Source organism: Siphateles boraxobius, unplaced genomic scaffold (assembly GCF_051911475.1).
Source record: "Siphateles boraxobius isolate OS27281-9 unplaced genomic scaffold, OSU_SipBor_1 130, whole genome shotgun sequence".
Taxonomy (NCBI): Eukaryota; Metazoa; Chordata; class Actinopteri; order Cypriniformes; family Leuciscidae; genus Siphateles; species Siphateles boraxobius.
The window spans coordinates 28,757,963-28,785,256 of NW_027508734.1; the positions used below are offsets into that span (position 1 = coordinate 28,757,963).

General features: G+C 40.6%; 1 long non-coding RNA gene across 1 annotated transcript; it reads left to right on the top strand.

Annotated features, from left to right (window-relative positions):
* Positions 1-27,038, top strand: LOC143736618 (uncharacterized). The gene is made up of 3 exons (XR_013203508.1): positions 1-145; positions 432-505; positions 26,537-27,038. It is a non-coding gene; the product is annotated as an uncharacterized LOC143736618 (long non-coding RNA).
* The last annotated feature ends 256 nt before the right edge of the window (positions 27,039-27,294 follow it).

Genomic DNA, 27,294 nt, shown 5'->3' on the forward strand with positions numbered 1-27,294 from the left:
TTTGTGAGTGATCAATCCTGCTCTCTCAGCACCGTTTTCTTTTCTAGGCCTTTGCCTCCTAAACTGGTCCACACTCTTCGTCATCAGCACCACTGAGTCATCGCAGTTCGCTATGAATTATCACTCTGCACAAAAAGAACAGGGAGTACGAACCTCAACATTTTTACATCCATTTAATAATGAAATACAGAGCAGAAGAGTGACATCACTGTCTGTCGAGACATTGCGAACAACATGCTGAAGCAGTTGAAAGTAATATGAGAGATGAGAGAAGAGCATAAATATCTTCTGTTGTGGTTGAACATGGAAACAAAAATCCGATAATAATGGCAAAACAGTTACTGATGTTTTAATGAATGTAATTGTATCAGTGCTTTCCTTGTGTGTATAATTACAGAGCTCTTCTCTAATATTCCTGTTTCTTTTCCTAGCACTCTTTATTTGGAGGCAGGATGAGTTGAGGCTGTCTGTGATCTTATATAATCCACACATTTCCAGGAGTGAGGTCAGTGAAAGTATTTTTATTTACTATTCTGGGATATGCTATGCTTACTGATTCATCGCCTTGGCCCTTTATTTTACATAGAAATGCATAAACAACACTTTCTTAGCAAAGCGCTCATGTATCTGGGAATACACTTCCATTTCTTCCCTAATGTTACGTATATCTGGCTTCTGGAACCAGAAATAATGTAGTGTGGGACATAAGTTTGTCCTTTGGTAATTGATTGGATGGTTGTGGTTTGTTGCTGTGATCTCATGTGAGTGACAGGTTGTCCCGCCCTCACACCATTAAACACATAATCAGAGATGAGATGGCTGCATCCGAAATCGCATACTTCCCTACTATATAGTAGGCGAAAAACAGTATGTGTCTACTCTTTTATGAGTACGGTGAATTCGGACATACTTTTGTCACATAGTTTTTCGCCTACTATATAGTAGGTAAGTATGCGATTTCGGACACAGCTGATGTCGTTGCAAGAGGAGTGGAAGGGGTAATTATTTTGATTAAAGATTATGAGGGCACATGAATTAAAAATAAACAATGATGTGCACGGATGAATCACTTATAATAAATACTGCAATACTCCATAAAAAAGAATTTTCAATTTTGATTTCATGGGGACTCACTCGACCCTTCTCGACCCTATACTGTCCATTGCACAGCAGTGCACGAGGGCAGCCATCAGAATCTTCAGCAGCCTCTGCTATCTACCTTTCTTATTTCATCTAACACAATGAAAGATCAGCTGGCAGTCAGTGACTCATCCTCTTCAGCTCTTGTGTCATTAGACCTCATTGAGCTGTTTCCTCTCTGGCTGATTTTGATTGGCCGTTGCGTCTGTGATCTTTGAAAGACATTGATAGAGTATAATATTGGATTTTGCACTGCACCTCCAGACTAATCCGATGTGACTGATCTAAACAAGACTCCATTTATCAGGAAGTCCCATTCTGCCAGAAACTGAGTCAGACATTCTTTTTGTCAACATGTGTTTACATAAACCAAAAAGCAAAGGAGGCTCTCAGTGTTAATGAAAGGACGCATGATAAGGTGCTTAGCATCTTATTCCCAAACAATGTATTTAACACAGGCATTATACAGTTGACGAATATAAACGCAGACATCATACTAAAACCCCTTATCAGTAAAGATCAGTCTTCTTTCCAATAGTGGTTATAGTGCATCTATATATAATCTGAATATATCAGTTTGTGTACTGTGTTTTGTATCACATTGTGCAGTATACTCTACCGTTCAAAAGTTTAGGGTCAGTACGATTTTTTAAATCTTTAGCATTTTAATACTTTTATTCAGCAAGGTTGCATTAAAATAATCAAAAGTCACAGTTTATACATGTTTATAATGCTACAAAATATTTCTTTTTCAAATAAACACTATTCTATTGAATTTCTGTTCATCAATCCTGAAAAAAATGTATAATGGTTTTCACAAACACATCAAGCGGCACAGTTTTGTTTAAAAAGTGGTAATAATAAAAATAATAAGAAATATTTCTTGAGCTTCAAATCAGCATATAATAATGATTTCTGAAAAATCATGTGACACTGAATAATGCAGTAATGATGCTGAAAATTCAGCTTTGAAATCACAGGAATAAATTACATTTGAAAATATATTACAATAGACAACAGTTATTTCAAATGATAATTTTTCACAATATTACAGTTTTAAGTGTATTGAAATTTCTTAACATATTATTATTCAAATAATTCTAAATATTATTCTTCAGATAAATCCAGTCTTAAAGTCTCAGACTTTTAAATGGTTGTGTACCCTATACAAATTTAATGTCACCGTCTCTGTGGCACTAAATATTCTGTTCTGTTCTGTTCTGATATCTGACGTGACGTGTCATCATCTCCAGAGTCCAGACCTGAATGCTCTATCAGATCCTAGAAGCAAAAGGTGTATACACACACACAGTGTGCTGTTGTTGTCACGATTGGCTGTAATGAGCGCACAATGAAGGAAAGTCCACAACAAAACACACTTTATTAAAGAACAGACTAGGAACACTCAGGAGATCACAGGAGTAAAAAGCATAGATAAACAACCAAATCAATATAGACAAGAACCGACAAGGTATTGAATTGAACAGGAAGTAAATGGCAAAAATAAAGAGACTCAGATGATAAACTTAAGTAACCATAGAAACAAATGAGGACATAATCAGTAATTAAAGCTCCAGTCGGCAAGTCTGGCAGATTGAGTGGATTTAGGCAAAATTTTCATCTGGACATGTTTATCCACCTAACGTTACGTTCACACGGATTTCAGTGCAAACAAAGCTGACGAACCTGCCCAACAAGTGCTAACTTTAGCTATCCATACCAACACATTTGGGCAAACATACTTCGATTACTAACACAACACTAAGAAATAAAGTAGCTGGTTGATAAAGCACAATTGCCTGTCGAGAAGAAATGTTGCAAGCTCTGCATCCAGTTTGAACCCAGTAAATCACGTAATCTCCACCTTTCAAATGCCGATCCGATGTTGATCCTGGTTTTATTACGGGCACGGTCGCTTTCTTTCTTTACGTCTTTCTTTTCAGCAGGTGTTCTCTTTTCCTGTGTTGTTTTTGACCTCCTAGCTCTTGAGGTTAACCGAGGAATCTTTTCCGCCATCACTCTTCATAACTGCACGAACTTCAGGCGTGTACATGTGATTGTAACATGCGCGAAGGGTGGCGTGTGCACAACCTGTGATTGACAGTCAGATCTCACACCCCCCTGCGCTGATTGGACCCGATGATCCGGGACGGGTGGATTTTTGCAAAACAAATAACACGCTCCAGGTGGAGTTAGAAGCTCAGGCTTTTTTCTAAAACCACTTTATTTATGTTGTTCTGTCGGATTATAGTGTCGATTTCACTGAATATGAACAAAAAAAAATTGCCGACGGCAGCTTTAAGGAAACTGAAACCAAACAGAGCGGGAAAACAGGAACAAAAGGAAACAGGACACAATTTCAAAGATAGAATAACAGAATCTAACCGTATCAGCTGTAGTACTACCAAAAAAATCATGATCCTAACCTCAGCTGGCCAGACAGTGAATTATCTTTAACGAATTATCGTTAAGATATTGGTGTCCGTGACTCATGAGCCTGGAGACTGTTGTGTACAACTTTGAGTTTTTTAAAAGCTCAGTGCTCATAAAGGGCTGTTGAGATAGTATTCTCACTTATAGGCTTGGACCCAGAAACAGCATCACGACGTAAGGAGCAGAAGCATATTTTCTTCTAACTAGACTGCAGTAGTGAGAGAGAGACATGTGTGGTGTTAATTTGAGTGGCACAGAGTAAGCAAAGCTGCGTTCAGCTGAGAGTGCTGTGATCTGACATCTATGCTGAAGATACTATAGCTGAACCACAGCATCACTGCTGCCTTAAACCTCTCATCAGGATGACCACATCCTTCACTCTGAACTCCATTCACTGACCCAAACCCTCTGACCTTACTACACACAGAGATAGAATTAGGAAAAGAGATGGTTTCCTTCCATCTTGCCTACCACATGGCCCTTTTTGCGTACTGTATGTTTCTGTCTCTTATATACCCTGTAATCACTGTCTGCCTGCTTGCTTGCTTTGTTTCTCTTTTTTTGTTACTCATTTTCTTTTTAGTTGAAGTATGGTTTGTAGTGTATTTTGTCATGATTGCAGGACAAGAAATAAAACAGGAAAGTACAAAAAAAGTAAAACAATGAATGGTGATGAGCTACAGTGTAAAATAATAAGGAAACAGCCTTTTGGAGTTGAATTCATCCACTTAATATTTCTAATTAAATGTATTCCTTAAACATAAAATGTAATGCAAGTTTTGTTAAGAATTCTTTACAAATTGTTACATTTATTTATATAGTTTTAAATTGCCCATGATTGTGGGCTTCATCCCGTTTTCTTTAAGAAACATACGTAGAGTTTAAAGTGCTTACTATTCAATGAATAAAAACTGCTTCAGAATAGAAACACTACAACAATGAGGTACATCTTTGGCTATATTTTCACCTAAAACATTTTCACCAATTATTTACTTGATCTAAGAATCAAATAAGGAAGTCTAACCTGTGGATTATTACACTAAAATAGAAACAGTTCTACAGAAACACTGCTATGCCAATGCACGAATTAGCCTCCCACAGAACATTTTAAAACTGTAGCCGGCAGGATTCTTACCAATGCCAGCAATTCCCCAGGGATTTTCCACTGTGAATTGTGTGAATTTTAGGGCACAATTAAATTACTCATATTTCATCCTTAATGTTTGCAACAGACTTAATGAATATAAATCCCAATAGCTAAAACTCTTTACAAGCTGTATGTTTGAATTCAAATGGGAAAGGCTGCTGTGAAGTGGTTTTTGGATAACAATCAGACACACACTCGAAAAAACCCAGAATATGAAATCATTATAATTCTTCACATGTGGAAACTGTCACATCACTTGTGCATGTTTCTGCTAGAACAAATTATATTGCTTCTAAACATTCAGTTATCAGTTCTTTCTTTCTTTCTTTCTTTCTTTCTTTCTTTCTTTCTTTCTTTCTTTCTTTCTTTCTTTCTTTCTTTCTTTCTTTCTTTCTTTCTTTCTTTCTTTGGTTTGTGCACTTCTGGATGTTTTTCATTAATGCTTGCATGTGCATGTCTAGGTGTCTCTGTGTGTTTGTAGTTTAAAGCACAGATGTTTTGGCACTATCCCGCTGTTTTAGCCTAAAGTCTGTTTGTATGTTGACCCTACTTAACTTTTTTTATGTATTCTGCATTAGAAGATACAAATTATCACTTTGTTCTATTTCTAGTGTTCAAAAATATTGAATCTTTCCAGTCCTTTCGATTTCTGAATAAAATGACCATAATAAGAGCAGCGAGACAGTCCTGATGAGTTGGGCAGACCTCAGGCATCCCTAGGGAATATGCTGTTAGGCCAGGGATCCCTCTTGTGGTAGTCATTTCTGACTCAATTTACAGGGGTTACACACTGGATCATGTCAGTGTGCGCTAATATACAACAGGGGCAACTGGTATAGATTGTGTGTGTAGGTGTATGTGCGTTTGTGTCAATGTTGTGGATTTAACAGGCACACTTTGTGAGTTATGTTCGTTTTGCTATCTGGGAGTAATCATGCACACCCTCACAAAAATGGAACTGTAGCATATACCGTCCTGAAAAGAAGAGGGAAAGTCTGAATCATAACATTGCAGAATAGTCAGGTACATCTGTGTGGTGTGTGAGTGTAAAGAGAGCTGATAGCTTTATTACTAGTCATCTCTCCATCTGTTCCTAAATGTTGCCCAGACTCGTGTTGAGTTCATCTACATTTGTTTGCAGCACACTGATGAAGAAACCAGATCAGACAAGACCAGACTTCAAATAAAAATCTCCAGACCTCACACACCATACGCAGAGGAGTTTGTCATAATAGGTCAATAGTGCTTCCTCACAGCAAATTGCAATGTTACACATGTAATCGAATGCTTCGGGGAGATTAAATGGCATTGTTAGCTGCTGAACATTGTGTGGACCCGTTGGTGTGCAGGGAAAAGAGGTATAAAACTAAGATGTTTCATTTTTGACCAAACAGTCGAAAAGCTATTGAGGTTGAAAGTAATTAAGGGCTTATGTTGTTTTGAATATATAATTAAAGATTTGATGTTTGTATAATAACGGTATGTTGGCTTTGTCATGGCAACAAATTTAATTGTCTCAAGTAACTCTTTCAAAACACTTAATTATTATAATGATTTCAATTCTAATCAGTTTGTTTCAGTTAATTTGTGAGTGTGTACATGTTTACAAAGACTCCATAGTTTTTTAAGCAGACCACCCTTGATTGAGTTTATGCTAAATCAAATTTCTGCAATTTAATGTTACTGAGAGATTTTGTGCAGGCATTTTTGCTAGAGATTCAAATATAATTTGATAACAGTTAAATTCGGTTATATTACAGTAAAATGTCCAGTAAAACTAAACCGAAACCTAATTTAAGTTACCGAAATCCAGACACCACTTTCATCATGCTGTGAAATGAAGGAAAAAAACTATCACTGAACTAAAAGAGGAATGGAACACAATGCCTTGATTAAAAAGGGAGCCATAGCTTTATTATTTTAAGGATTATTCTCATGGTTTGGTGGACATTGTGGTTTGTGAATCACTTAGGAAAATGACAGAGCTCAGAGTGAAGTAGACAGTTTCTGGGTCAGTGTGCAGTGCTGCTTCAGTGGGGGTTTCAGCCTCCTCATACAGACCAGCCCCCCTGTCTTCTGCTATCATCCCACTCCCCCCCAACACACACACACCACATCAGAACCCTGCGGCCGTGTGCTCAGTTCTCCGCCCTCAGAAGAGTGTGTGGAAGTGCTGCTGTTGAACAGGACTGTGGGAGCAGAGAGTAGACACACCCTTCTCTCTTTTTTCAGACAGGCAGACACACTGACCCCATGGATTGATATAAATATACCTCTTATTGCTGGCTGCTTCTGGGGTTGCTGTCTAAAGCGTCTCATTTTGGCTTCTGACCGAAATAACAAAGTAAACCTCAGAGAATAAAAGATACAGAGAGAGAGAGAGAGAGAAAGAGCGAGAGAAGGAGAGGGTATGTAAGGTGTGCGTTTTAGACAATGAAGAATTTGGACAGAAGGGGGAATACACTCCAGCGGAAAGCAAACACACACACATAAGACTCTGAACATAGCACAAATTTTTGTTAAAAAAATGAGGCTCATACTTTCCATATAGCTGTGTTCCGATTCACAAGGTCTTCAAACACATATACAGCTGTATGGAAAAGTGGAATAACTATGTTTAAAATATATATATATTTTAAATTCGCTAATGCTCACTAGAGCAGCATTTATTTGATCAAAAATAAAATAAAACCAGTAATATTGATGTTAAATATGATTACAATTTAAAATAACTGTTTTCTAGTTTTATATATTTAAAAATGTAAATTATTCTTGTGATGGCAAAGTATATGTATGCCATTCATATACGTAACAATAATTTACTATAATGCAATTTTTATGTGTGTGCAATGTGTATATTTATTAAAAACAATATATTGTTTTACATTTAACATAAAACCAAAACTATGTTTTTAGTACATACAAATTTCTTAATTAAAATATATAAAACATAATTGTTAAATTGTTTTAATATAATTTGTCATGTTTGTCACTTGATAACTAATTTATAAGGGCAATTGGAATAAACGTAGTGTTTTTAAGGTATGACATTTCAGTCCCCGAGGTCTGTAAGATGAGTCACTTGTCTCTAACCCCATCCAAAGTCACATTAGAATATTCCATGTTGTTTATGTGAGATTCATTGCCATCCGCTTCAGTTGGTGAGTGTGTTTATCAAACTGCACCTTTCTCACAGGCGTCATAGGAAAATGTCAGGATCACACGCATCCACACACAAATGAAAAGGTCATCCCCTCACAGCGCATTCTGTGACCTCTGAGTCTGATCTGGCTCTGTCCTGTTGATGATTAAATTCACATTATCATACTGATCAAACACATAAACACAGAACACAATAATCAAACTCACAAAACCACACTGTACACCATAATTTAACATAATATTGGACAACTAGATATATACACACTTTGTTGATCTCACAAATGTGGTGACATTTTAGCAAACAGTCTTTTTCTGTCAAATGCATTTCCCCCATTTGAATGAAATCAAAACTAGGGGTGGGACAAAATATCGTTGTCCTTCTCTGTGCTATATGAAAATTGATACGCTGGCATCAAATATCGATATTTTAGTTCATAAAATAAGGTGCTTTAAATAGATTTCCCGGCTCCCAGCGTTGCTACTTCATGGCTCCTCGAGGTGGCGATTAAATACATTAATGAGGGAAACGTGACTGTAAGTTAACCAGTATACTGTAAGAAAAAAAGTTTTTTTAATTGGATTGCGGAAATCAGGGTAAGTAAAATAACAGATGGCCCAACCAGTTAAGTCCAAAGTTTGAACCCACTTCTTTTTTTTGTACCATTGATGGGGCAAACAAAATCGACAAAGAGTACGCGGTATCCAAGAACTGCCTTGTAAAAGTAAAGTGCATGGGTAATACCACAGACATGCAAAGCTACTTGCAACGCCATAACCCTAATCTCATTGAAAATGTTTAATTTACTTAAAATGTTCAATTTAATTTACAGACTGAAAACTTTTTGTGCTGTTATCTAATAGTTTGAACTTGAATAAAGAGAGAAAAACTGCACTTAACCTTTTCACACGCATTTTGTTTTCATAGTTGGACAGATATCGTGATGTATCTGTCACAGTGTTGGGTTTGTGTTCCCCAGGTGTCCACTAGAGGTCCTCGTTATCACGGTGTCCTTCACTATTGACTTCATTTCCCAGCATTCTGTCTGTCACTGTCACTCATCAGTTCATTGCACTCAGCTGTTCCCCGTCATCATTGTTCCCAGCTGTTCATTGTTAGTCTTGTTAGATGTGTGTGTATATATTCCCTGTCTGTGTTAGTATGTGTACGGAGTCGTTGTATTTTATGTCCCCACACTTCTGAGGTTTGTTTCTGCTCGTTTCTCGTTTTTGTTGTTTTGTTCTTGGATTGCTTTTACGGTGTTTGACCCTTGCCTGGACTGGATTACGTGTACGGATTACCCATTAAACATACTGCATTTGGATCTACTGTTTCCCTGTGTGTGTGTCGTGACAGAACGACTCCGTCAACTCAGATCCAGCGGTATGTTTTTTAACATCTCCTCCCCAGCTACCGAGCGGGAGAGAAGGGAGTTATTTAAGGGGACCCGATTAGTCAAGTTTCGCGGGACCCGTGGAGGTCGCAGTGGAGGAGGTGGTCGGGAGACTGTTCACGTCCCGTCTGCCCAGCGAGAGACTGTTCACGTCACGTCTGCCCAGCGAGAGACTGTTCACGTCCCGTCTGTCCAGCGAGAGACTGTTCACGTCACGTCTGCCCAGCGAGAGACTGTTCACGTCACGTCTGCCCAGCGAGAGACTGTTCACGTCACGTCTGCCCAGCGAGAGACTGTTCACGTCACGTCTGCCCAGCGAGAGACTGTTCACGTCACGTCTGCCCAGCGAGAGACTGTTCACGTCACGTCTGCCCAGCGAGAGACTGTTCACGTCACGTCTGCCCAGCGAGAGACTGTTCACGCCACGTCTGCCCAGCGAGAGACTGTTCACGTCACGTCTGCCCAGCGAGAGACTGTTCACGTCACGTCTGCCCAGCGAGAGACTGTTCACGTCACGTCTGCCCAGCGAGAGACTGTTCACGTCACGTCTGTCCAGCGAGAGACTGTTCACGTCACGTCTGCCCAGCGAGAGACTGTTCACGTCACGTCTGCCCAGCGAGAGACTGAGCACGTCCAGTCTGCCCAGTCAGAGATTGAGCACGTCCATTCTGCCCAGTCAGAGACTGAGCACGTCCAGTCTGCCCAGTCAGAGACTGAGCACGTCCAGTCTGCCCAGTCAGAGACAGATCCGGAAATGCCCATTTGTGTGGGCGCCAAGGCACTTACGGACTATCTGGAGCGTCTGGCTCGGATCCTGGACATGCCCTTGTCTGCTGTTCCAGAGCCGGAGCCAGTGTCTCCTGTTTCAGAGCCGGAGCCAGTGTCTGCTGTTCCAGAGCCGGAGGCAGAGCCAGTGCCTGTTCCAGAGCCGGAGGCAGAGCCAATGCCTGTTCCAGAGCCGGAGGCAGAGCCAGTGCCTGTTCCAGAGCCGGAGGCAGAGCCAGTGCCTGTTCCGGAGCCGGAGGCAGAACCAGTGCCTGTTCCGGAGCCGGAGGCAGAACCAGTGCCTGTTCCGGAGCCGGAGGCAGAACCAGTGCCTGTTCCGGAGCCGGAGGCAGAACCAGTGCCTGTTCCGGAGCCGGAGGCAGAACCAGTGCCTGTTCCGGAGCCGGAGGCAGAACCAGTGCCTGTTCCGGAGCCGGAGGCAGAACCAGTGCCTGTTCCGGAGCCGGAGGCAGAACCAGTGCCTGTTCCGGAGCCGGAGGCAGAACCAGTGCCTGTTCCGGAGCCGGAGGCAGAACCAGTGCCTGTTCCGGAGCCGGAGGCAGAGCCAGTGCCTGTTCCGGAGCCGGAGGCAGAGCCAGTGCCCGTTCCGGAGCCGGAGGCAGAGTCAGTGTCTGTTCCGGAGCCGGAGCCAGTGTCTGCTGTTCCAGAGCCGGAGGCAGAGCCAGTGCCTGTTCCAGAGCCGGAGGCAGAGCCAAGGCCTGTTCCAGAGCTGGAGCCAATGTCTGTTCCAGAGTCAGCGCCTGTTCCAGCGCCAGAGCCAGTGTTTGTTTCTGTGTTTGTGTCTGTCCTTGTGACCATGTCTGTTCTAGTGACTGTACCTGAGCCGGTGTTTGCAGTTCCTGAGCCGGTGGCTGCTGCTCCAGAGGCAGAGCCAGTGCCTGTTCCAGAGCCGGAGACAGAGCCAGTGCTTGCTCCAGAGCCAGTGTCTGTTCCAGAGCCGGAGGCAGAGCCAGTGCCTGTTCCAGAGCCGGAGGCAGAGCCAGTACCTGTTCCAGAGCTGGAGCCAATGTCTGTTCCAAAGCCAGTGCCTGTTCCAGTGCATGAGCCGGTGTCTGTTCATGAGCCGAGGTCTGTTGCTGTTCCTGTGCCATGGTCGCCCTCGCCCTGGCCGCCCGAGGGGTCTTCACCGCCCTGGCCGCCCGAGGGGTCTTCACCGCCCTGGCCGCCCGAGGGGTCTTCACCGCCCTGGCCTCCCGAGGGGTCTTCACCGCCCTGGCCGCCCGAGGGGTCTTCACCGCCCTGGCCGCCCGAGGGGTCTTCACCGCCCTGGCCGCCCGAGGGGTCTTCACCGCCCTGGCCGCCCGAGGGGTCTTCACCGCCCTGGCCGCCCGAAGGGTCTTCACCGCCCTGGCCGCCCGAAGGGTCTTCACCGCCCTGGCTGCCCGAAGAACTGTCTGCTTCGCCCTGGCCGCCCGATGGACTGTCTGCTTCGCCCTGGCCGCCCGATGGACTGTCTGCTTCGCCCTGGCCGCCCGATGGACTGTCTGCTTCGCCCTGGCCGCCCGATGGACTGTCTGCTTCGCCCTGGCCGCCCGATGGACTGTCTGCTTCGCCCTGGCCGCCCGATGGACTGTCTGCTTCGCCCTGGCCGCCCGATGGACTGTCTGCTTCGCCCTGGCCGCCCGATGGACTGTCTGCTTCGCCCTGGCCGCCCGATGGACTGTCTGCTTCGCCCTGGCCGCCCGATGGACTGTCTGCTTCGCCCTGGCCGCCCGATGGACTGTCTGCTTCGCCCTGGCCCCCGGCTAAACCATCACCCCCTGTTTCTGTTCCCTGTCGTGGACCTGGCCCCCCATCCCTCCCCCTGATCCTCCACCATTCCACCTCCCTCCTGAACTCTTGTGTTGTGTGTTTTGTCTTGGAGCGTCTGGTAGCCGCTCCGTAGAGGGGGGGTTATGTCACAGTGTTGGGTTTGTGTTCCCCAGGTGTCCACTAGAGGTCCTCGTTATCACGGTGTCCTTCACTATTGACTTCATTTCCCAGCATTCTGTCTGTCACTGTCACTCATCAGTTCATTGCACTCAGCTGTTCCCCGTCATCATTGTTCCCAGCTGTTCATTGTTAGTCTTGTTAGATGTGTGTGTATATATTCCCTGTCTGTGTTAGTATGTGTACGGAGTCGTTGTATTTTATGTCCCCACACTTCTGAGGTTTGTTTCTGCTCGTTTCTCGTTTTTGTTGTTTTGTTCTTGGATTGCTTTTACGGTGTTTGACCCTTGCCTGGACTGGATTACGTGTACGGATTACCCATTAAACATACTGCATTTGGATCTACTGTTTCCCTGTGTGTGTGTCGTGACAGTATCATAGGATTGTCTATCAGTGTAATGATTATCGCAGAATTGCTGTATCGTGATATTATCGGTATCATGTATCGTATCGTGACGTACCCTGTGATTCCCAGCCCTAATCAAACACAACAAATGAGCGCAGGAATCTCGCTGTATTCTGTATGTTTTGCTGAATTATACACAACAAGCAAACACATGAACATGTACACCAAATAGTAAATCTGAAACATTATTCAGTACAGTTGATGTGCAGTACAGTTGATGATCCCACATTTGTCTGTCATCTGTTGATCCTTACGTCTCACTCTGCTGTGGATGAATTAGACCCGATAAGTGGTTTCCACACAGTCACAGGTGGCACCATAGGTGGCAAACAGCTCAGTGTTACTCTAATGCACACTCAATATGGTTACACTAATTCTACCGCCCTTAAACTAACAGCTCTTTAACTCAGCATTCATACAATCAATATGAAACAAACTTCATGGATTTGCAAGGATTTAATTTCTTAATAACAATTATCATTTATAATAACATTTTATCTCCTGACTGAATTGCATTGAATTCTACTCTGCTTCATTTCCAGAGGGCAAAACAAACCTTTCAACACTGATAACTATTGCTGGGCAAAGAGGACACATTGAATGTTTATATAATGATTAACCGTAATATAGCAATCCTAGAATTTTGTACATGATGACATTATTTAGGACAATTTAACACATTTTACCCCACAGTTTCACGTATGTTTTCTGCTATTGTCTTTCTCATTCATTATATTTTAATGATGATTCTCATTACCATCCAACATTTTGGGGTTGCTAAGATTTTATGTTCACCAAGGCTGCAATTATTTGCTCAAAAACACTGTAAAAACAGAATGTTTTCGATTTATAAAGCTACACTTTGTGAAAAAGAGTCAGGAGGCAAACAGAAGAGAGGGGCGTTAATGATGATAGCAGTTTTCTATGGCGTCTATGTATGAATGTGATTATGTGCAAATATCTCCAGGCCCCTAACAGAAATCCAGAAAATCTCAGGTCACTGTGCAATATCCTGTGGGAATACATGTTTCGATGCACTAAATTTAAACTGTGTCTAGGTCGCAGGATAATGTTGTTTAAACGTTTCAATATTCCAAGTATCTGGCTTAGGGCATGTACAGAGCTGTCTCTATTACTCATTCTCTGTGTATCTCTCTTTTCTCTATATGTACAATATTGTTTTCTTTTCTCACTCATCTTGTCACAGCACCCCCTACATGCAAATACACAAATGTTCATCCCTTTATGAAACGGCATTTGTAGTAGTTTCATATTGTTCTCAGATAAAGAAGAGTGCTTGACTAAAACAAGAACCTTCCAGAACAATGTTTTACCCTAAAAAAAAACTGTGGAGATGACTAACAGACTGACTCACTGTTGTGCACAGATTGCAACCCGGCTAAAAGATGCATAAATCCGTGGAGGCAGAACAGAGGAGTATGTTCTTTCCTTCCACAGATTTATACTCTATTTTTAAACAAGTGATGCAATGTTTAGCCCTACCACTTTACCATAACAGTATAATTAATTTCTTGCATTAGAAAAGTGGTTCCAAATTTTGACCAAATGACCCAGTACAGTACTAAAATGGTTTATCATACAGCAGAAGTTAGCAAAAATGCAATTAAAAATAAACATTGAAATGTATTAAAATGTCCATGGACTGCAAAGGTAAATAGCACAAAGCTGTGGAAAAAAAAGGAAATGTAGAAAATATTTTTCATAACTTTACACATTATTTTGGATAATATATAACATATATAAAAATATAATAATAGCACATTTGACCACACAATTTCTCATTACTGTACAGTGTCAAATATTGTTGTATAGTATATTATTAAATGTTAGTAAAGCTTTAAAATAACTATTTTGTTTTATTACATATTTAAAATGTAATATATTAGCATATCAGCAGCCATTACTCAACAATTGTGCGGCTTAATATTTTTGTGGAAACCATGCTATATTTTTGGGGACTTGTAGGACTTTTTCAGGCACTGCAGCCCAAAAAAAAATTTGTCTACTGATCTGCAGTTTGCCTCCGGTAAAACTGATAGGAAAAGAAGGACTAAACAGAACAAACAAACAAAAACAGCAGAATCCAGCAGAAAAAGCCATCCGTGTGCCATCTTGATTCCTTTTTTCACCCTGTTACAAATTATGTGTTCATCTCCACTTGTTGATGAGATCTTTTGTGATTACACATAATTTCTCTTGTTCTCTGTCTTCTCTATATCATCCACTTTTCCTTCTGTCTCTGTACAGTTTTCTTCTCATTTCATGCTTGAATGTTCATTCATCAGTCCTGCTCTAGCTGTTGTCATAGTACCGCTGGCTCTTCTTACACTGGACTGCTTTGTAAACTACGTAAGTATGATACTAGCTAGCAGCTATGGTCACGACATCATGAGTCAGGTACGGTCAGTGTGTCACCTGTTTCCCGACGTCATGGAAACACTGATTATTACTGCAGCATACGTGAAATATATGCTTAACAAAATATTTTCTTTTCCCTCTTAATGTCTTTTTGTTTCCTTTCCTCTGTCCGTATTTTAATCTGTTGTTCTTGTTACGGTGCAGTTGACTGCACTGCAGTTTCTCTGACCCTCTCAGTACAAATAGATCCCATGATCTTTAATGCAAGCGTGGTTGTCATGGATACAGTTGCTAGATAGACTGTCATTGATTTTGAACACTGCTCAGAATCACAGAACGGCACCTCAGAGGCAAGATCATACCAGTGCAGCTATTAACAGCGCACCTGTTAGGTCTCATTAACTTTGACTGAGTCCTGTGTAATGCAACGCTGCTTTTGCCAAAGGATTCAGCCTCCACATAATGACAGACTTCCACTGAATCAAAGACAAAAAAACTAAAATAATTGTAAAATCATATTGCCTTCATATGAAATGTTGGGCGAGATGTCAGAACATCAACACAGAAAACTATTTAGAGTGCTTTGCTTTTCTTAACATGTGTAATGTTACTGTTTGAGCATGAAGTAGGTCTGCAAAGTTACAAAGCACAAAGTCCACTTCAAAGGGAGTTATTCTCTATATCAGTAATCACTTTTTCTAAACTTCCTTGAAACACATCGATTAAATCCTTAAATTCCCTTTTGAAGTGGAACTTTGACAATGTGTTATGGAATTGACACAATGGGGGACGCTGGTAAAATACACCGATGTCTTAAAGGGTAACTTAACCCCTGGTCATAGCCTGACTCCACCCTCTGGCAATATTTGAAAAATACTGGAAAAGTGGGCAGAGCCCAGCGGAGGGGGGTGTGCACCTGAGACGCATCTCTCTGTAGGCAAGGGTGTGGTTAGCTGGTACTCTGACGTCAGAGGGTACCACAACTTCCAATAGGAAAATTCAACTGCAGTAGCCACCGTTCAACCTGAAGAAGGCAGAACTCAGACGTTTTTACACCATATATTGTAGAATTAAAACACTTTAAACCCAAATGTCAAATAAAATACTCGAATCAATGAACAGCATTTATGAAGATCCATTCTTACAGATCATTAACTAAAAAAAGTTGTTTTAGTGTTTAGTTACCCTTTAAGCATGTGTACCAACACACCAATTCTCATTGGCCAACGACTGTCCATGATGTCACAAGTCTGTGAGTATAAAAGGGCTCCTGAAATACACATCATCAGCTTTTTTTGTCTTCAGGAGCGCATGTTTGAAGGCGAGAAAATGGAAAGATCAGGCAACAAGTGCTTCAGAAAGTGTGTGCCTCTGTGTTCTTGTTATTTGACACCCGAATACAGCGTGCATTTTTCCCTTAAAACATTCTAACACTTTTGGTCCGTCAAAAGACAGCTGGAGACAGGGCCAGAAGGAGAGTGTGGCCAATAGAAAGCGGTCTGAAAGAGAAAGAAGTCAAAACCCCTGAACACCCCTGCTCTAGAGGCACCTAAAGAATTCAAGATAGAGCCTTATTTTATCTTCCTTCAATCTTAATTACTCTAGTTTAAAAACTAGACCTCCTTGTTAAATTCACAAGAGTTGTATAGGTTTTGTTTAAAAAGCTTGTCACTTGCCCCTTCTAATTAGACTAAGGGTTGGTGCAAGGTGAAAGGAGTTATGTAGGGCAGTATAGATTCCATCTACTTAATTTTCCTCCCTCCCCAACAACTGTTGGGTATTGAAAGGGATATAGCTCGCCATTGGATGAGTACTCTACTATGGCCCTGGTTTGACAATGCTAATACGTATAGGAAGCTCGCCTGTGGAGCGACCCTACTTGTTATCTGTCACATGCTATGGTCTAGTGCTAAAAAAAAAAAGACAAAACACTAGCTATAGCGCGTTTTAGGTTCTTTTATTCAAGGCAGAGTTTAGCTGCTCATCACCTATATGCAAAAAAAGAGAAAAGAAATAGGGTTTTTAATAAGGGCATACACTTCCCTGCGGCTTCCTTGGGGTTAGAGTTGGCAGACGAGCATTATAGGCAACCTGTAGCTCACCTTTCTCTTATTGCCTCCATGTCTGAATAATAGGACATATCTCCCCTTTGGATGACCTTAAGGGTTGATGAAAGGAATTTAATGAAATTAGGTGAGCAGTATAGTTCCCTCTATTTTTTTTACTTCCCTCTCTAATTATTGTTTGAGGGATATCACTTATCTTTGAAATATAGCGGTTTTCAGGTAGAGTGCCTTTACTCAAGGCAAGGTACGAGCTGCTCTCTCCATTTACATTTTGTGCTTTAAATAGAGCCTAATTTTCCCTGCGGCTACCTTGGAGTTAGAGCCTAGGTGAAGTGGAGTTATTGGGCAAATTGGCATTATGTCCTGCTCTCATTTGCCTCCCTTTATAAAGGGTGTAGGCTCCCCCTTAGAGAAGCAGCAACATCGAAGATTGCCGTTTGAAGGGCTAATTACTAAGGTTTTCTTTTAGCTCCTTGCATGCTTTGGTTGGTAAGCTGCTTACCAGACCCTTAGAGATGAGTCAGGGTGAACTGAAGTATGGTTGGTAATTTGTATTCACCCATTTAGTTTGCCTCCCTCCCCAACTATTGTTGGGCCTTGAAGTAGGGGTTTATGCTCCTCTTTGGAGCATAAAAAAATGCTCCAAAAGGCTGTGAAAAATATCTCTAGTATGATACATGAATTGAGTAATTCCATACTGGATCCTAGAGAGGTACCTTTGCTCAAGCATGGCATGAGCATTCTCTCCTAATTGCTCTAGGGTATTTAAGAAGAGCTGAAGCTCCCCTGCGGTTTCCCTGGGATTTTAGTTTTCTGATGGCAAGAGTTTTGGCAATTACATCATTCCTCTCTCGTGTTTTGCATCCCTTCTGGTGGACTGCATTTTCCCCCCGGAAAAAGTGATAATATCAAATTGGTCATAGTTGATATACTCCTTTAGGTAGGCTACTTCCTAAGGGCTTTTGTCAAGGTGATGACATAGCAGGGGCCATTTTACCTTAGAGCTCTGCTCTTGGGTCTTTATAAGGCTGATGCCTGTCCAGCAAGGGAGGGAGGAAAGTTGTAAATGCTGGGACTTACCTTGTTATAGAATATGGATGCTTTGGGATCTTCTCTTGGTATTAAGAGATTTATGCATAGGGAATGGTGCCTCTATAAAGTCCAAATGAGTTATTTTGGATGCGGCCTTGGGGTTGACATACTCTGACTCTACTTAAGTAATCCGTAGAGTCAATTTAAGCAATGCCTATTATGTTTGTGTATTTTCACAGCTTAGAGAGGCAGACACCCCTTCACCATGGCATAGTAGGTATTGGTCCCCCATAGCATAAACTCCATGACGCAGCATCAAAGATCCACTTCGAAATGGAATGTCTAGGTTGTGTATGCAACCTTGTTCCCTGAGAAGGAGAACGAGACACTACATCTGATGACGTGTATTTCAGGAGGCCTTTTATACTCACAGGTGCTCCGCTTGTGACGTCATGGACTGTCGTCGGCCAATGACACCAGCCTATGACACTTCAGACGCTGATGGCATCCCATATAGCGTCGACTCCATGACGAAGCATCTCAGGGAACCAGGTCCGGAACAGAACACTTCACAATATTCCTCATTTAACAATTCCCATCCAAGGCATATGCAAAAAAAGTCTTTATTTATATAGTGCTTTTTACAATAGAGATTGTTTCAAAGCAGCTTTACAGTGATAACAGGAAAATAATGCAACAAAGTTTGTTTCGGCTGTACAGCAGATCTAGAAGAAAATAGTCGTAGTTCAGCTGAAGTAAGTTCAGTTCTGCCAGGGTTTGGGTAGATGAAAGTAGCCAGGACTCAAGTGCAGAACCATGGGTCTTTATTAAGTATAAAATTTTAAAAAAACTAAAATAAACAAAAACTATCCCAAGGGGGATGACTTGACTTGACTTGCCTTGACTTGACTTAGGAGGAACATAAATGTGTAGACATACGACAGACATACGACGACGACCAAACACAGGCCTGCAAACACAGGGAGAATAAATAGGGAGCACAAATAAAGCAGGTAACGAGGGAGGACAGATGGGGCAAATTAATCAATAATCAGGTAACAGGTATCTAGTCTTGTTGCGCTAATATTGTAAGACACACAAGATTTACATAGTACATTTACATTTACTTTCACAGTTGGTTATGTCTAAAGTGAAAGCAAACACAGGAGAAAATCTGGTGTGTGTCATATGCATGTATATTATAGTCTAATGTATATTAGACGCGTTGCGTCGGGTGCTGGTCTTAAAGTGACAGTAGCCTATAGTAAACATGCTGCTGCTTGTCCTTAAAAAGATAGTTCACCTACAAATAAAAATTCTGTCATTATTTACTCACTCTAATGTTGTTCCAAACCTGTATTAAATTCTTTCTTGTGCTGAACACAAAGGAAGATATTTTGAGGAATGTGTGTAACCAAACAGCTGTTGGTCCCCATTGACTTCCATAGTAGGAAAAATATAGGTTACCATGGAAGTCACTAGGGACCAGCAACTGTTTGCTTACACACATTCTTCAAAATAACTTATTTCCAAAAGAAGAAAGAAACTTATTCGGGTTTAAACATCTTAAGAGAGTGTATGACGACAATTTTGGGGAAACTATCCCTTTAATGTTAATAAAACAACAAGCACAAATCACTCACTGCTCTTGACTGAGAAATGTAATAGTAGCTTTTTAATAAGAATAAATGCATAATTTATACAGTGAAGTCTATGCAGTGTTTTATTTTCATATGTGTTCATTCAATTACTTTCTTGAATGCTACTGTTAAATACACCTCTAGCTGAAAAAATAAAGCACTGTTTATTTCATTTGTATATTAAGTTGTGTAGCCTATGTGTAACTTTGTTCTTATTTTTTGATAACAAAGGAAATGATGACGAAGATTTTTATCTTCACCATTTTGTCCTAAATGTCTGCCATTCTTTTTTTATTTTATATTTTGTTACCTAAGGCTTTGTTTTTAAAATAGGGACATTAGTTTGGCTGTTAAGCTCAGTCACTTGCAAAATAGTAAAACCAACATGAAAAAGAATCATGATAAAATCGTGAATCGTGATTTTCCTGAAAAAAATTGTCATATGATATTTTTGCCATATCGCCCACACTAGTTCCGACACACAAGTTTGAGCAACAGTGTTTTTACCATGTCACAATTGCTTTGTCTGATACAGATTGTTTGAAATGTACTGAGCATTTATGCTGTAGCGCCGGAGTCAAACCAAATACTTGTAATATTGTGACTCACTCTTTTTTCTTTTGCTTTGGCATCTATGGGGTAAATGTGTTTGATCATCGGATACAGAAGAAAGAACGTAGAGAATGCTGCTTTTGTTATGGTTTTGTCAAGTAATTTGCTGTAATCCTAATAAAAGCTTTAATAAGCTTTAAAAACATCTGTTTTGTTATCAGTAAGACATTACAGTAGGACATGAACATAATTTTTTTAAACAGGACACTGCAAATGATAATGTATACGTTTTTCACTTGATCGAAAAGGATGAACTGCCAGTATGACAAACAATTGTACGTTCAATTATAATTCCGTTTACACAAAACACAGTATGTCAGCATTCGTCAATTATAACTGTTGTAACTCTTAAGTACTTAAACTTTACTTGCCACAACCAAGACTAATAAAGCATATGTAATACGCACAAATGTTTCACATTGTTGGCAAATGTTTCAACTATGTAACAAGATATTTTTCAACATTGGAAGTTTTCAAAACAATTCCACACGTGTAATGATTACCCAATCATAACAGTGGGTGTGGTATTGAATGCGACACGCCTATCAAAATGGAGTGCTTGAAAGAGAGGGTAAAAAACAGGATAGGAAATAGCTTATTACTTCTAAATAATAGAAGGATGTTTTTGACGGAAAAATCTTGATAACATTATAAGTGGACCTCAGAGAACATAATTATAAAAAATGCAGTTCATGACCCCATTAAACAAAAATTCAAATTCAGTGTTATCCGCATTGAAATGAATATGAAATTTTGTGAAACTTGAATATTTGTTGATTGTTCTAATCCAAGCCACACCTGCCCTGGCTGTTGTAGGACATTTCTTCTTTTCTCTTTCAATGACCCTCTCACACCCGACTCACTGAAATATTGAACTACATTGATGGCTATCGGCCCTGCTTGTTTCAGCAAGAAAGGCTTGGTTTCACAGGCGTGCTTTGTCAGAGGACCCGGAGCTGTGATAGGCAGCACAGAAGGATTGTTCTCGGAGGCTGCTCACTGATTGTGTGTCCTGACCTTCCTGTCTTCAGTACCCAGGCTCAGTTATCTGGTTTCAGTGGGTATATGGAAACTCCTTCACCTGTGGCTATGATGTTACATACAGTAAAGAATTGAGAGATTGAAATAGGATTTTACTCTGTTTATCTGAACACTGGGGCATTCAGATGTTTGTTTTGAGGGTGTGAAAGATTTGCACTTCTGTTATTTAAGGTGCAAACCTGAAATTTGTTTGAGACATACAAATGAACTGAACTTTGAGCAGCATGTGTCCATCCTCTGATCGGCAGATCAGGAGATTTAAGACCCCCTTCCTAAAATAATGATAATGGATTCATACATTTAATTAGAATAATAAGATTCTACAGGTTGTTGTTAACAATTACATGAAATTAGTATCAACAAAAGGTGGCACAGAAGTTGCATTTAGGTGTATTTACACAGACTGTTAAATGCAGCTCTGAAGGGACAGATGCATTTGAACAGCAATTACAATAGCAAAAACAATGCTATGTGATTTTAAATATAACATTTCAAATACAGGAATATGAAATTATTCTTTAAATAGGAAATTAAAAGTTATATATATACCTATTTATACATATTAGAGAAATGTTAAGAGTGGTCCTCTAAAGAAGACTTATTGTTATTAAATTATTGAATATTCTAATATTTACTTATTTTAAATTTACAACTTATCAACTCCCAGTTTGAAAACCTCTGTGTTAGAGGGCTAAATGATTTTGACTTTAATCGCTTGTGATTTTGTCTTTGGTCTAGGGTAAGTGTCCAAAATAAGGTTGATGTGGTGGTGCATGCATGTTGTCCACATAAAAATCACCCTGGGAAACCTTTTGGAAAACCTCATTTGAATCCTGTGTGATTTACTGTCCACCTGACAGGTGATCTAGAATATTCTGTTGTATCTACATTACTGAGTGACAGTGCTGGCCCTCACTCATTACACAGAGAGTAATGCTATAATCATATGCCACTCAGAGTGTACACTGTAAGCTTTAAATATGGGGCGAAGACTCAACTGTGCTTTTTGAAAAAGGGATGATCATCTCTGCTTCGTTCTTTCTGCGGTGTGCATTGCAGTGTCACCCGTGCCCTCTGGATAGCAGTGCGTGTGAGCGTAAATGGCTGTGCGTGATTAGTGAAAAATATAAAGAACGGAGGAAGGGAAGATAATGAATGAATAAGATGAAGCTGTCGGAACGGAGAGCAGAGACACTAATGCCACCGTCAGCTGTATTGTAGTCTCAAGTCCTTTCATCAGCACACCCCCTCACAGACCTGCAAACAGCGCCCAACCATAACCTTACTCCTCAGCTACATTAGCATTAGCAGAGCAGTGAGCATATTAGTCATCTAATTGGTTAATTAAGAGACAACAGTGTCTGATTGGATTATGCATTAAGTGTTCACCTTTATTTCCTGTCCCTGACATTCACCAGTGTCTCTCGGTTGGCTGCAGACATCATGAAATTGAACTCATTTGAACTAGATTAGCTAATCCAGAACAATGATTCTTGTATTACAACCCAATCTGCTTCTTTTTTGTTACAAGAATATTTATGTTTTTGTTTGAGTATAGTGCTTATAGAAAGGATCTTTTTTAGACTATTGTAAGCATAAATATTGGTTTCTGAGAAGAGAAAAAGAAGCATTTTCATTCTGCTTTACTACAATTCATTCTGGATTTCTCATTTTGGAAACTCTTTGTCTTTACAGTCAGAGATAATGAGGTCCAAAACTACACTGGACTCGAATGACTTTCATTGCATGGACATTTACAGTTTTTGCCTATTGCTTACTTTTTGCAGAATTGACTCTTCGCAAAGAGTTTGACTGACAGGCGATCTAACCAATCATAATCCGCCATCCGCCGAATTCGCCATTTTTGACCGACAAAGAAGTCAGGAGAGTTAGTAGATTAACGTTGGAGGATTTTAACTTGAAAAACTAAGTGTACTGGCGTCTTTCCGTGGTTAAAATAACCTTCCTTCTTGTTTATTTGAAGTATAAATTAACTAAAAGGAAGAGATGGTCAGTTCACGAGCAGCTTTAACTGGGGCTCTACAGCGATCTGTCTGACACATTAAAGAGCCACAAAACGGTATTTATTGTTTAAATTTCTTTAAAAAATGACCAAATTTGAAAGTTGTTACTTTGTTTCATATCAAAAGTAACCTGGTCTGTCCTGTCTGTCAGCGCGTTGTCAGTGTCCTCTGCTCCGCGTTGTATTTTTCACTGTCTGATCTGGAGTGTGGCGTGACAGCGGCGTGGCTTGTTGGACATAGTAACACTAACAGTAACTAAAGGGGGCGTGTCTTTGCGAACGGTCAATTTGGCTCATTATGTCAAAACTCTACACACAAGCCAATCAGACATAGCACTTGGAGATCGCATCTATGCCGAAAATGAAACACTGCAATCAGAACTTAAACACTCTTGTCTAAAAATTAAATTCTTCCAACAAAGCCATACACACAAGCACCATTTGAATTACTCTTTCATATCACCAGCAACACACTGATGGGCTTTATTTAAAACACTGCAGTCTTTGTGTTTCTATTTTTATTGTCATTTTCTCAGACTCAGTCTTCTGTAAAACTCAAAAGTAGAATTTCTGCAGTAATCAAACAAGAGTTTTTAGAAAAAACAAACATTCTTACATAATTAAAGAAAAATAGAATTACAAATCATCAAATTTAGCAACAAAACAAAAGTAAAAGATTCAAAACAATTACTGGATAAATTGCTATTTGTGAAAAAAAAACATATACTTGTTTTGTGTTGTACGTGGGGAGGTGGCAGATTATAGATCCCGCCTTCTTTTCGTATCTGGCCACAAGACCTCGTCAAAATCACAGGCGAAGTCCTAGTGGGCTAGGCGTCGGGGAAAATATCACCTTGTGTGCCGAGTCCATCCTTGGATTGATCCCACCTCAATGTCTCCGCATGCCTCTTCCATTGCTTGCAGAGTCATGCGGGCGTGTGGTTGCCGATCATATACTTTCCACCGCCACGCTGAAAAGAATTCTTCGATTGCATTTAGAAAGGGGCTGTACGGGGGCAAGTATAAAAGTGTGAAATGTTTATGGTTGTTGAACCGATCTTGGACCAGAGCAGCCCGGTGGAAACTAACATTATCCCAGATGACAATAAACCTGGGCTGCTCTTATCTGTCCTGCTGAACTGCATACATGTAGTACATCTAGAAATGCAATGATCTGTCCTGTGTTGTAGGGACCTAGAGTGGCCTGGTGATGCAGGACTCCTTGGACACTAATTTCAACACACAAGGTGATATTTCCCCCACGCTGCCCGGGACATTTACAACAGCCCTTTGTCCAACTACGTTTCGGCCCCGACACCTGGTTTTGGCCAGATTGAAGCCTGCCTCATCCACGTAGATGAACTCATGTGGCAGTTCGGTGGTATCAAAATCCAAAACTGTCTATAACAGAAAATATTGAATGGTGTTACTGAAAACACATACAGTAACTACAATGTCTATATTTGAACACCAGTAGGGGCTGGGTTGGGCCTGTATAGACAAAAACTACAAGCTACAGGCAGGCCAGGTGGTAGCATAAACCCTCATTCCCACATCACAATATATAGTATGTAAGGTAAAGTGACACATACCTGCACATAATCATGGCGCAGATCCTTGACCCTGACACTTTTCCTTTCAAATGGCACCTTACAGCTGATTCTCTCTGAAGTTATGTTTCTGTAGGATGCGACTTAGTGTAGAAATGTTGACATTGTTGAATACATTTCTATTTGCAATTATGCATTGTTGCAACTCACGAAGTCAGATTGCATTATTTTCTCGCAATGATGGCAAGCTCTTGTTGTTGAGTGAAGAGCCATTCCCTTCCACCTTGAGGAGGTCGTCCAACCATTCTGTAGAAAATGCCACCACAAGATGTCATTGGTTAGGTTCTTTTTCACATACTGTACTTTTTAAAACTGTACACTGTACTGTAAAATCACAATTGTATTCCTTTACATATACTTCACAGCACTACCCATTTTTGTATAGTACAGTTAGTACAGTAATACTGTAATATGTTACAGAATCATGTGACACATACAGTAGGTACAGTCTGGAGTAGAAACTTGAAGATATACCTGTTCTCCAGTCAGAATGTCCTTATTATCGATACTACTGTGTAGCGACTAAGGTTAGGGTGGACTCTTTGTCCAGCCTCCCTCATGGACAGGCCATGATTTATCACATGGTCCACCAGAGTAGCCCTGATGTCATCTGATACACGTCTTCACACTGGTCCTCGCCTTTGTCCTCGACCTCTTCCATGTCCTACTCCTCTCTTTCTTTGTCCTCCTCTTACTCTGACTCTGACTCTCATTGCCTCCATTCTTGCAAAGTTCTCAAAATGGCTTGCCTGAGGCCTATTTGTAGTGCTAAGGCTCAGACCGATTGGTGTTCTGTTTTCAGGTGTGTTTTCAGGTGTGTATGTAAGTGCCTACAATTGCCAGATTTGTTTTGCATTTTGAAGTGTTTTCCCAATGATAACAGGTGATTTCGGTTTTGAACAAAGTGTTGTAAGAAAACGTGTGTTTCGCAATTAGGGTGTTACAGAATTGCAAACCAAGTGCAAAGTTGACAATGTGTTTAAGCTATGGTTACACTGTATTTAAGGTTTGATACAAGAAGTTTAGGTATTGAGGCTTTGGTCTAAGCATTCGGTTTTATTGTGTAAGCAATCGGCAAAAACTGTAAAAAAAAAATAATAATTTAAATACAGATTCTTGTTTTGTGTTCCACTGAGGAAGAGGCTTGGAATGAAAGGGTGAGTAAATCACAGATTTCTCATATTTGAGTAAACTATCCTTTTCAGATGAGATTGCGAGGAGTTTTTAACTCAAAAAATATACACTTTTAAACTAAAGTGAAAATAGAAAAGAAAACAAGTGAAACTCTTAATAAAGTTCAAACTGCACTGACAGACATTCGTCAGGTTTAGGCGGATCAATGTGTTACCCCTGTCAGCGTTTGTTGCCATTGGTCTGTGGTTGTTTTGGGCAGTTGAACATGTTCAATATTTCATAGTGTATTTAATAGTAGGCTATTCTATACAGCGAGTATCACAGCATGACTGAAAAGCTGCTGATCGGAGAGGCATGTGTGGGGATGAGGATGGGGGTTGGAATTTGCAGACCATGTGGAGACACAGGGCAGTAAATAAAGTGAAACCTCATGGTTGCTTTGCTTTATGGTGTTTTTCCAGCATGTCACCTTCCACATACTGTTTATGGGATGTGTGTGTGTGTGTGTGTGTGTGTGTGTGTGTGTGTGTGTGTGTGTGTGTGTGTGTGTGTGTGTGTGTGTGTGTGTGTGTGTGTGTGTGTGTGTGTGTGTGTGTGTTGCACAGGAGGAGGACGGAAGCTTCACATGACCATAAAAACCATACGAACAGGAGAGCTGACCAGGTGTGAGGGTTACCACGACAACTACAAAGAGAACGAACTCTCCAGTGTTTACAGGCTGTTTGACGTCAGAGAGATTCTTAATCTGTGGAAATAAGAGGATGCAGTTTAGCTCAAAATATCACTGTTTCACCTGCGTTTATAGGATTATCCTATTTCCACAGTGTGGTAGGTTTTTGGTCTGTGATCACATGTGGGACTCTTCCACTGAGATTTCTGTGTGAATCACGATATAGGGTAACTTCCTCCTGAATACTTTTCAAAAAGACCAAAACAGTATTGATGTGTGTGTTTGGTATCAGTCAGGAGATTTTAGTCATATGGACCGAGATGTTGACTGATCATTAGGGTCAGTAACATTGTCTGTTTCTGTCATATATTATTGATGGCTTTTTAGTGTCTGTATTTTATATTATTACTTTCTAAATTAAATTACCTTTAAAACTATTTATGACTGACTGTCTCATATTATCCTGATTTGTAACTTATATATATGCATCTTTGATAATTCACAGTCATAGATTTTTCTTTTGACCACCACCGATATATTTTGTAAGCCTGGACTGCAATAAAAATGACAATCCCAGGTACGGGAAACCTGTAAATGACATACTTGCTGAGAGAACCCTATCACCATTGTATCCTTGAGTTATCCTCAACTTGGTAGGCTACGTGAGGTTCCAAGTAAAATTCCAATGTAAAA